This window comes from Medicago sativa, chromosome 1 (genome assembly GCF_051527215.1).
Source record: "Medicago sativa cultivar Bolivia chromosome 1, Bolivia_mono, whole genome shotgun sequence".
NCBI lineage: Eukaryota > Viridiplantae > Streptophyta > Magnoliopsida > Fabales > Fabaceae > Medicago > Medicago sativa.
In genome coordinates, this window is record NC_140749.1 from 66,111,253 (window position 1) to 66,122,727 (window position 11,475).

An 11,475-nucleotide genomic window follows, 5' to 3' on the forward strand; every position below is an offset into this window, starting at 1 on the left:
CGAAACTCCCACAAATTGAGGTAAATTTTGGTATTTGTGAGCGGAGTGTTAAAAATTTTAGTTAAACTCAAGGGGTTCTAAAACCCCCGTAAATTGGCAGGAAAAAACCCCACAGTTATACAAAATTGAGTGGGCGCTCTCTACTTTCGTTTTCCCCCTTTTTCGTTTCACCCATCTTAAACAAAATAAAATTAGGTCTCTCTCTCTCATGACTCAACTCTTCATCATCATCATCGCTTCCAAAATAATCCCCAACCTTCGCAGTTCGATTCAGATCTCACACCTTAACCGCCTATGAGATTTTTGTCGCCGCACTTCGCAAAACTTCCTTCAATCGTTTCTTTGAAAGCTAAATCGGTCTTCATCGAACCTAAAATTCAAGATTGGTGAAATTTGAGCTTCATTTTCTTCATTATAAGGTTATATTCTTCACTCTATCAACTAATCCGTCGTTTTAGGGTTCTCACTTCAAAGTTTGAACCCTAGATCATATTTCGTTCATTTATGCTTCTTCTGTTGTTGTTTTTGTTTCAGATCCAACTGTATCTCTTCCTGACATCTTTGATTCGAAAGCTCAACTCAATGAATTCAAAATACTTCCAAGTTTTACTAAACTTTATGCTTTTTTCTTCGAAAGAAATAATCTTTATGCTTGTTGTTGATTTTGCTGCTATGATTTGTTGCAGATTTGGTAAGGTTTTGAGATTTGAAGGATTTGGTGGAAGAATCTTGGGAATTTTAGACGTTGTTATTGATACTTCTGTTGGTATTACCTTACTTTGATAGAATTATTTTTTTCTTTACTTCATTATTGAATGTCTTTTCCTAATGGGAAAGAAAGCAACTTAAATGTTCTTGCCTGATTTTAGAAATAATTGATTTATGCAATTCAATTTAGGACTCTCAGTCATTTTTATTTCGCAAACATCACATTTTTCTTAATATGTGTTGCAATCCATGTTGAGAGTGATCTTTGATCTCGATTTAGTAGCTATTTTTGTCTGTTTATATTTTATTTGTTTTTACTGTTTGAATTCAATCTTTAGCAATTGGATTCATTATGAATTCATTCAAGATTTTACTTTTTAGTTGAACATGTTTATGGTTGTGGTTTTTGTTAACTTGTAAACTTCGTTGTAGTCTTGGGAATAGCAGCAATATGCATAGTTCTTATTTTATTACAAATTTATGTTAATTTTTTATGATTTCCCATTTGCTGGTTGTAGTTTTTTTAGACTAACTGAAGCAAAAATTTGTAGTATGAAAAGAATTTGCATGTGCTCTTTTTTCTTTTGCTTTGCATTTTTCATTGTTCTTCTCCATGTGATGACTCTTGACAGCATGACTTGTTGCTTATGAGATGTTAATTTTATGATTATGATCAGGTATCTCATCAGTACAGTAGGACCTGTATAAATCAAATCAAAGGAAGTCATTTTTATGGATGTTCTTAAGGATCTCGTATAGACGTGTCACACATTCAGAACCCTGTTCGTGGACTTTCGTTAGTAAGGATAAATTGTTGGATATTGGTTATGAGTATGAAAGGTAAGCACTAATCAAACATTATATTTTTTTTCCTCTAATCCTGTAATGGGCAATACTATTTCTCTTTGTGGTCTCTTAATTGAGTTAAATTTGAAGTATCAATTAGCATGCTTGTAGTTATATGTAAATCTGAGTCCAAAATATGGAATAACAAATGCTCAATGCCCCCTGCCACATAGATTATTATTTGATAGTTTTGGTAATTTAGACGGGTTAAAGCTTGGATAGTGGCTATTCAATTCTCATAGTTTGTACGATGTCAAACTTAGAAGACGGAGGTGCACAACTTCACTAAAACAATTTTTCTGCAAAATATAACAATGAAGTTATGGTTTTTTGGGTTCAGATTTCTGTCGTAGTTTGTTGTATTGGTCTGCTCCATTTCTTCTAATTTTGTGCAGGTTTATTTTCTCTGGTTGAAGTTTTATTTTGCTGTTTACGGGTCTGATTTTGCAGACATTAGTTCATGTTTTTTTTTGCTCAACTGTTGTGATGGTTATGTAGCTGTTAGTATTGTGTTTTTTTTCCTTTCCTTGAGCTTGTTAATTTGGACTGAGTTTTGTTGTTCTGTTTCTAGGGGTGTGAATTTTGACTATGTTTTGTTGGTCAATGGGTTTTGTTCAAAACCTGCTAGTTGCAGTTGAGTTCCATACATAATGATTGCCATGGTTTTTAGAGTTTATTACTTTTTCTACTTTTTCCCCTTCATTTGTTTATGATAATTTTCTGATTTTTTATGTAGGAGTGGTAGAGATTAAGTCCTGATGTTTTTTGGTAACTGATGTTGCAACTGAGCCTAATTAGCACCCATGGATGCAAGATTGCGAGAGAATGATCATCTAATGCTGAGGAATGTTTTATTTTATTTAGTATAAAATTTTATTTTGGCTTATTATGAATGTTGAGTTGTATTAGTACATTTTATGATACTCATATTATAATTTTACTGAAATGAATGTTGAGTTTTATTAGTACATTTTATGATACTCTTACTTTATTTTTACTGAAATGAATGTTGATTTGTATTAGTATATTTTATGAATACAAAACAAGCGGTCACTTTGTATCAAAAATTATGTAACAAAGAATATGTATTTTATAGTACCTTGGTATCAAAGGAGGTTAAAAACTCCCACAAAACAAGCAAAAAAAATAATAATTTGTCATTGTATGTAAGGAGGTTAAAAACCCCCACAAAACAAAACACAAATATTGCGGCGGTTTTAGATCAGAATACCAGCGGTCACTAAAAACCCCCGCAGATAATTTGTGGGATTAGTATAAGCGGGGGTTTTCAAAAATCCCGCAAAACAATCCGCGGAGGTTAAAAACCCCCGCAAAATAGCTCAAAAACCGCCGCAATCTAGGCGCGTTTTTTGTAGTGTATATTTACTAAGCCTTTAACTGTTGAAAGATTTGATTTTATAAAGAAAAATTTGAACATGCACTTCGTGTCTGATTAAATGATTGCTTGCTCCTGAATAGGATTTTAGGTTCTGAAGTTAGTTCAGAAGCAGTAGTCCATCAGAAGCTCTTTATTGAGGTTCTGAGGAAAACTCGCTTCTGATGATGACATCAGCATCTGAAGTCCAGAAGCTGGATTTGTTGCTTCTGAATAGTTGGATTAGTGGAAACGTTGGGAGTTACTTTTTAAAGTAACTTCTGGCCCACTAACTTGGTAGTTACTCTGTGAACTTCTTACGTGGCCTGTATGTGTTGGTGTATAACTAAAAAGGGCAATGATGATTTAATAGCTATGAAAGTACTTTTCACGCGCCCCCAATTTTGTCATTAATGTTATGTTTGTTTGTCTCTTTTGAATTGCAATCGTTTTACTTTTAACACTTTGTCAATTCACACACTACTCACTCACAACAAACACATTTGCTCTCAAACCGTTTGCGAAGTAAGCGCATTCTCTCAACCTTAGAACCCTAAAAATCTTCATCTTCTTCAAATCTTCGTCAATCATCAAATGACATCATCAAGCTCGCAACGAAAAGATTCAGTATCTACTTCAAGAATGGTCCCTGAATATGACTACAGAGGAAGAAGCATGAAATTGGAAGAATGGGATTTGCAAGTTCAGATAGAGAATCCAGTGGACTTTGATTCTCTGAATTTTCATAGGTGTTCTATCAGAAGCTACTATGAAGAGCAAGGACTCATGGATTATTTCAGAATGTTGAATGGACCAACATATGAAGCTCTGGTTAGACACTTCTGGGTAAGAGCAAAATTTTACAACAAAGCGGCATCCTTATCTGAGGAAAGTCAAATGGTGCTAATGTATCCTGAATTAGAAGGGAAAACAAGAGAAGAAATGGGTCTTGCGCCATTTGTTGAAGATGAAATCAGGTCCAGCATCTGTGGTATTCCAATAAGAATTGCACAATGGCACATAGAGTATGTTCTCAAGGCTGCAGCCTCTGGATACTACTCTGGAATTGATCTTTCAGATGCTGCTGAAAAACGCATTTGGAAAAAGCAAGCCAACTTGGTGATTTACAATTCTGAGAAGGAGAAGAAATATGCTGAATTGAGCATGGAAACCAAGATGCTTCTGAAGATTCAGAATGAGACCCTGTTTCCAAGTGGTGACTGTGTGAAGCCAAATCTAGGTCAGAAGGTCCTTCTCCAGCACTTCATCAAGAAGGAAAAGGTGAATGTGCCCAAATACATGTTCAAGTACTTGGTAGAGTGTTTGAAACAGAGTCAGCTACTGGATAAACCCTTGGTTCCTTATGGAAGACTCCTCTCAGAGATATTCTATCAAGGAGGTATCTTGGACAGTCTCAGTCAATCTCAAGGCTTCACAGATCAGCTACTTGACACAAAAACTGGAAAATTCATTAATGCTCATACTCTCTTGAATATGAAGCTAATCAGTGAAGTCACCAAACTTCAAACTGATTTAAGTGAATCATTTGTTAAGTCTGATCTTATGAAGGACTTTCCACCCATCTGCAAGAAGGATCCCATTGAAGTGCAGATGTACTATATCAAGGAACATTTTGAGGAAACCAATGAGAGAATCAGATTGGAAGATATTCCAGAGGAAATGTATGGTGGTGCTCTGCCACGAGCCAGAGGCAGAAAGTCAAAAAGGAAGATGACTGCAGAGCAATATCTAGAGGTTGAACAACCTACTAAAAAGGCAAAAGTTGCTGCTGACAAGCTCAAAATTGGAAGTTCATCAGTACCTTCTATTGAAGAAGCCATTGAAGACATGAACTCCAGGATGATCATGGGTGTTGACATTTCTCTTGATCAACCTGCTATACCAAAGAGGAAGAGAAAGCCAGCCTTGAGGAGAACCAAGGATTTTCCTCATATCACCTTAAGAGCTCAAGCTGCTTCTGATTTGAAGTTAAAAGAGTTACAAGAGAAGAAAGCAGCCGCTGAAAAGGTTCTGGAAATTGCTGCTGAGCTACGAGAGTCTGTAGTTTCAGAAGCCAAGCAACTGTTGCAGGTGTCCAGTGAATCTGCTAAAGAGGATTCTGATCCTGAACCAGAAAAGGTAATTAATATATCTTCAGATTCCGCATCCGCATCATTATCAGATTCTGATGATTCTGATGATGATATACCCTTAGCTCAACTGTTTCGAAAACCAGTAAAAAGCCAATCAACATCATCCAAAACCAACGATAAGCCCTCTCAGTCAACTACTTATGAACCAGTTGGTCACATAATTATTGAGAAGTTGGCTGAACTGGCTGAGCAGAGAGAAAGAGTCATTGACACTATTTTTCGTCTTCACCCTCAACCTCTTAACATTCAACCTCTCAACATGATTCCTCCTGAAAATGTTGAGTCCACCTCAGAAAAAGCCTCTGAAACAACTCCAGAAGCAGCTGCTTCTGAAAATGTTGTTTCAGAAAACCCTCATCAACAAACACCTGAACCACAAAAACCCACAACACCCCCACAATCACCAATAGCCATCACTGACCCCCAACTCAACACTCAAACAACAACTTCACCACAACAACCACCATCTGAAACTGAATTTCAACCTTTACCTGAACACTCTCCTGAACCAACTCCCATGGATGTTGACATCTCTCTAGTCAATGTTCAAGCCTCAACCTCCACCACACACATTGATTCTGACCAGCCCTCATCTTCTAACACACAAACACACCTTACCATTCCAGTTCCTAACCCTATTCAAGATTTAGAAATCAGTGATTCTGATCTTGAAATCCTTGAACATCCACCCACAAACATCCTGGAATCTGGATATATCGATTCTGAGTTTCTGACAATCTTGAGTCAGATGCACAATCTGGTGGATCAAAGAAGGACGATTGATCTCACAGGTGCATATGAAGACTCCTGGGCATCACTTCAGAACAGGGCAGCTGAGCTTATTGAAGAGATCAAGGCTAAATGCATCAGAGTCAAGCAAGCTTCAGTCAGAAGGCTAATGGAAAATCTGAATCAGAGTCTTAGAGTAAGAAGTTCTACACTGCTCCTGGCAAACCAGCCTTTCTTCTTTGAAACGGATTACTTGACCAGAGAAGCAAGGCTGTGTAAGCTTCTGAAGAAACAGATGGCACAGCAGCAGCAAGAAGCTAAAGAAAGGGAACAAGCTCTTCTTCAGAGGCAACAACAACTTGAAGAACTGTTGAAGAAGAAGATTGAAGAAATGGAAGAGATGAAGAAACAACAACAAACCAACCCTTAGTTGCACACCCTTGTGTTTTTCTTTGTTTGTTGTTTGTTTTATTTTCTTAGTCCTTGCTTCTGAAATCATCTTGTCTTATTTCTTTTGCTTCTGAATGCTTACTGATTCTGACTGTTTAGCTGCTTCTGACAATTGAATATACATGATTTTTTGCTCTGATTTATTTAGTTCATTGCTTAGTATACTCTCTCACGTTTGAGTTTTTCTCATATCTTTTTGTCTTTTGTGCTTAGATTTATTTTAATTTTTTTTGATAATGACAAAAGGGGGAGTATATGTGACAAGTATTTAAAGGCTCTGAGCCCCATTAATGGCATTTGAAATTTTTGAAAAACTTCTATCTTTTTACCTTATTGGTATAAGCTATGAATGAACGAAGGAGTATCAAAATTCAAGTAAAGTTAATTGAACCATTCTTCTTATCTATAAGTTAATTCTTTCAATGATTCAATTTTGCTTTTAAGCTCTGATAATAATTATTGCGCGCAAAATGAATTTAATTAACCTGGATAGAACTTAGGGGGAGCTTACAAACCTCACCTTAAAGACTATCAGACTCAGGGGGAGTTTGAGCTTACAAACCTCAGATTCTGAGCTTACAAACCTCAGAACCCCAAAGTCAACTTGTTAATTAGATTAACAACAATTGATCAATTTTAAATACTTTTGTTTGTCATCATCAAAAAGGGGGAGATTGTTGGAACAAAATGTGTTTAACAATAAACCTTAAAGAGTTTTGATGATAACAAGGTATTAAAAATTGTAAATTGGATTAGCTAATATTTGTTCAAGTGTACAGGACCATAATTATAAAGTTACATCATCATTGGTTCTGAATGAGCAAATAAAGAGCTATGGAAACAACAAAAATTTGAAGCTTGGACGCTCCTGAAGGCAACTTGCTCCTGAAGAAAAAGTGCTCCTGAAGTCAAGCTGCTCCTGAAGAAATAGCGCTCCTGAAGTAAGCTGCTCCTGAAGAATAGTGCTCCTGAAGACAAGAGGTCCAGAAGTCACATCATCAGAAGCTGCATCATCAGAAGCTGCAGAAGTCATATCATCAGAAGCTGCATCATCAGAAGCTGCCTCATCAGAAGCCATTTCACCAGAAGCTGAATATCAACTGGATTTGCAAAGAATCAAGAATTGAAGAATCATCAATGCAAAAGCTGTCTATTGGATTCGAAAACACAAACAAAGGATTAGTGGAGTTTTGCAACGGTCATTTCAAAGGTGTTTAAAGGCATGTGTTTGCAATTTGGACGAAAGCGTTGACATTGTACTTTGTACGAATTGTACAACCACGTTCTCCACTACTCTGTTTTGTGTCTGCACTTCAAGACAAGAAAACAGCTCCAGAATACGGTCTCGCCTGCATAGATGTTCCTTTGGATAAGGAATGGATTTCAAATTTGTTCTTCATAGGACAACAACCAAATCAGGCAAAAGATCATTGGTGAAAGATCAAGCTTCAACAACGACTCTTTGGTGTGCTGGCAATTTCACAACGTCTCTTTCACACCTCTATATAAAGGAGTGAAGACCTAGAGAATTGGTAATGCAAGAACGCTGAACGAAAGACTCACAAAGATTTTCACAAGTACCAAACCTCTGCTGAAATTGTTCTGCATTCACTTAGAATTTCTGTGTCTCAAAGTCATATCTTAGAAATTCTTAAGTCCATTGAGTCTGTATCTGATTTGTATTGTGAGCACCTCTGATTGTATATCAAGTGTTCAACCTTAAACAATTTTCTGTGTAATTTTGTTTAGTTAGGAAGTCTCTTGCAGTTGTGCTTGAGCAGGAAGTCTCTTGATTGTGTTCTTGAGCAAAGGAAGTCTCTTGCTTGTGTGCTTGAGCATTGGAAGTCTCTTGCTTGTGTGCTTGAGCATTTGTAATCAGATATTACTCATAGTGAAATCTCCTTGGAAGTGCAAGGGGGACTAGACTACTTCCGGATTGTGGAAGGAACCAGTATAATTGCTTTGTGTCGTTCTTCTTCTCTCTCTCTGTTTTATTCCGCTGCATTTAGATTCTGATTATCACTTCAGAAGCTGTCTCACTTAGCTTCTGATCAGTGTGTTCAGTTTTTAGGAGAAACGAAGAATTTTTCTAAAACACAATTCAACCCCCCTTCTTGTGTTTTTCTCACCTTCAAAATATAACAATTTTTTTTTATTTCAAATAAATTAATCAAAAGTAATTCTCAAATAAAACAAAATAATTGGATCGAAATAAATCGTAGAATAATTAACTTTTGAAATATACAAAAATTACAACAATCCCCCACATATTTCAAAAGTTAAAATAAAAAGTTAAAAATAGTTTTTCTGGGTAAACATCGTAGATGTAATGTATCGGAACGGTATAGCAAGCTATGGAACCCGTCCTAGACTAATAAGACTTAACACACAGTGAATTGGTTTAGCAAGCTATGGAACCCAAGACACTTGTATGTTAGAGGTCTTATAATCACACTACACCCCCACAATTCTTGCTGTTACGCGGTTGTGCGCGAATAGGCCATGCGCGTGCCTGGTATTCATGAGTGCTCTAGAGACCCGCCACGGTCTCATGCAAGCGGCCCCACTCGACACCCATATAGGCGATTTCATCAAGTGTATGCTGCAAGTCATACACCACCCATAAGGGATATGATAATCGTTGAAAGCATTATAGCTTATCCTCTCAATATTGCAGTGTCTAGTACTTACTCAAATACACCATAGGAAAGAGACTAGGATTAAATTTTGCGCTAGCAGAACTAACATGTGACTTGTTCTTACCACATTGAACCTTCTTCATGGGATCTCCAATCACAAAGGTTGGGTTCCTATCACATGTCAATTTCGATTGGCTTAAGTCTCAATCCCCTCGATGTCCACAAATTTATTTCATCCCAGGGGCTTTATTAGTACGTACTTTACACACAATGATGAAGACACAAATTTCTTTCATCAATGAATATTGACTAAGACGTCTCTAAGTCAATCAATCTCATATTTCATCAAGATTAACCCTATTGTATTATTTGAGTACAATGATTTATCCATTTTTAAATAATATATGATATATTGTCAAATTGACTTATATAATATATTTCACCATGATCGTGTTCTATAATACTATCACACCAATTTTAATTCGCTGTTTCAAAATCCGTATAATTTAACACGTTCATGCCTTGTTACATTTCGGCACAAAATAAAAATCATTGTTCAAAACTTCCTGAAACTAATTCAACCAAAATATGGTAAAGAACATTACAAAATCAATAAATATATATATGCAACGTATAATAGACATAATTTATGCATGCATATATATTCATTGCTTTCCACAGAAGATAAATATTTTGGTTTTTCTACCTTCATATGTCTAGCAATCTATAATGAGTACTATAATAACCTAATGTATATGCAATATTATAAAAAAAATTGGATCATTCAAATCGTTACTTCGAGAGGATTTGGAGTTTGGACCCTCCCTCTACTTGGTGGTAGCTACCAGTGATTCAACCAGTGTGCATTTGAATTGAAAAATGTAGTTGTATTCTGAGAGATGTTAATCTCTCTTGACTTAAATTGGCTGGCAGGATGCATAAGCTGAACGGGTGTGTAAAGAATTAGAATCGAACACTACGAGTCCCACACCAGACAGCTATAAGTTTGGAAATGTATCGTGATCTAGTATAAAATTGAAGGTAGGACTGCACCGTTAAGACACAATTCAAATTCATTGAAGATGATCGATAAATTTGAGAGTTTATAACATTTTTGTTGTTGTCCTGCAATCTGAATTCTATTAGATAGTTTTTTTTTTTTTTTTTACAAAAAAAATTATTAAATAGTTATTTATATTGCTTGAGAGCATACAAAATATTATAAATTCTCTTATAACAGTTATAATATTTGAATACAGAATTTTTTGGACTTTATGGATAGTTTTCTTATTTTAGTTTAATAATAATAATAAGGGATTGAGAGCATACAAAATATTATAAATTCTCTTATAACAGTTATAATATTTGAATACAGAATTTTTTGGACTTTATGGATAGTTTTCTTATTTTAGTTTAATAATAATAATAAGGGAAAATGTATAATTTTGAGTTTGAAGGAAGACTGAGACTTGGAGAGAAGAGATAATGCATTTTCTTTGTTTTTCGTTTTTTTTTTCCCTAAATTTTACAAAAAAAAAAAATCAAAAATTTTGTGTTCTATAAAATAAGAGATAGAGTTAGAGAGGGGGGCAAGGAAAGGGAATGGATCCAGTAAGGATGACATATACTGGGGGATAGGGGAGATTGGGTTGTGGTGGGATATCGAGGTCAGGGAGCATCTCGACAAGAAGATAGAGGTTAGAACAGATTCTACGGGAATAATCAACATGGAGGGAGGTCTGCTAGGTCTACGTCAAGGTTTGGGTATCAGTTTGGTGATGATAAACGACAACATGACATGTTTTGCAATTAGGAAATGGATGGTGTGTAACAGTTCTCTGTGGAGCGTGAGAGATTGATAACGAGGGGACATAGTTTGTGTGTCGAGTTGAGTATAGAAGATGACCAAAGGTTGCTTCACAGCGAAGGCTTCAACAATTGTTGATGGTTTGGCAGGTTCATTGCAAATGCAATCACATATTTCGAAGATGCTAGCCTCATTTGGATTCATTGTTGTTTAAGGATCAGCTTGGTTTGATCCCTATCGTCCCATGTAGCCTTTCTCTTCTTTCTTTTGTACCCAAAATAAGGGATTTGATTGTGATGTTCATGAGTTTATGTGTCCTTTCTCTAGTCGTAAATTTTGACTAGGCTAATTATATGAACTTGATTTCAATTTTTCTAATTAAAAAGACGTAACGATATACGAGTTTAATTATGGTCACTCAATATAGGATTTGACCTTGGAGTGTCAAATAAATCCTTATATCTAATCCTAGCATACAATGCAAACCTAATTGGAAAACCCTAAACCTAATCTATTTGGCGGCAACTTTTCAAATCTAAATGGTGAGAGGGACAAGCATCATCATTAAGTGCGTGGTTACAAGAGGTGCTCCCAACCAATTCCCTGCCAAACTCTATTAAATGTGTATTATTTCCCATGCGTCCCTTTTCCTCTTCCTGCAACTACCAAAAACTTAATTCTATGCATAGTAAATGACAAAAACTTAATTCTATGCAGTTTTCCATAAGGAATTCTTGCATTAAACTACCAATGGTATTCTATAAAATT

General features: G+C 35.8%; 1 long non-coding RNA gene across 1 annotated transcript; it reads left to right on the forward strand.

Annotated features, from left to right (window-relative positions):
• The first annotated feature begins 148 nt into the window (after positions 1-148).
• Positions 149-2,621, forward strand: LOC146956512 (uncharacterized). Its single transcript, XR_015020214.1, has 5 exons — positions 149-419; positions 535-603; positions 687-766; positions 1,386-1,548; positions 2,291-2,621. It is a non-coding gene; the product is annotated as an uncharacterized LOC146956512 (long non-coding RNA).
• The last annotated feature ends 8,854 nt before the right edge of the window (positions 2,622-11,475 follow it).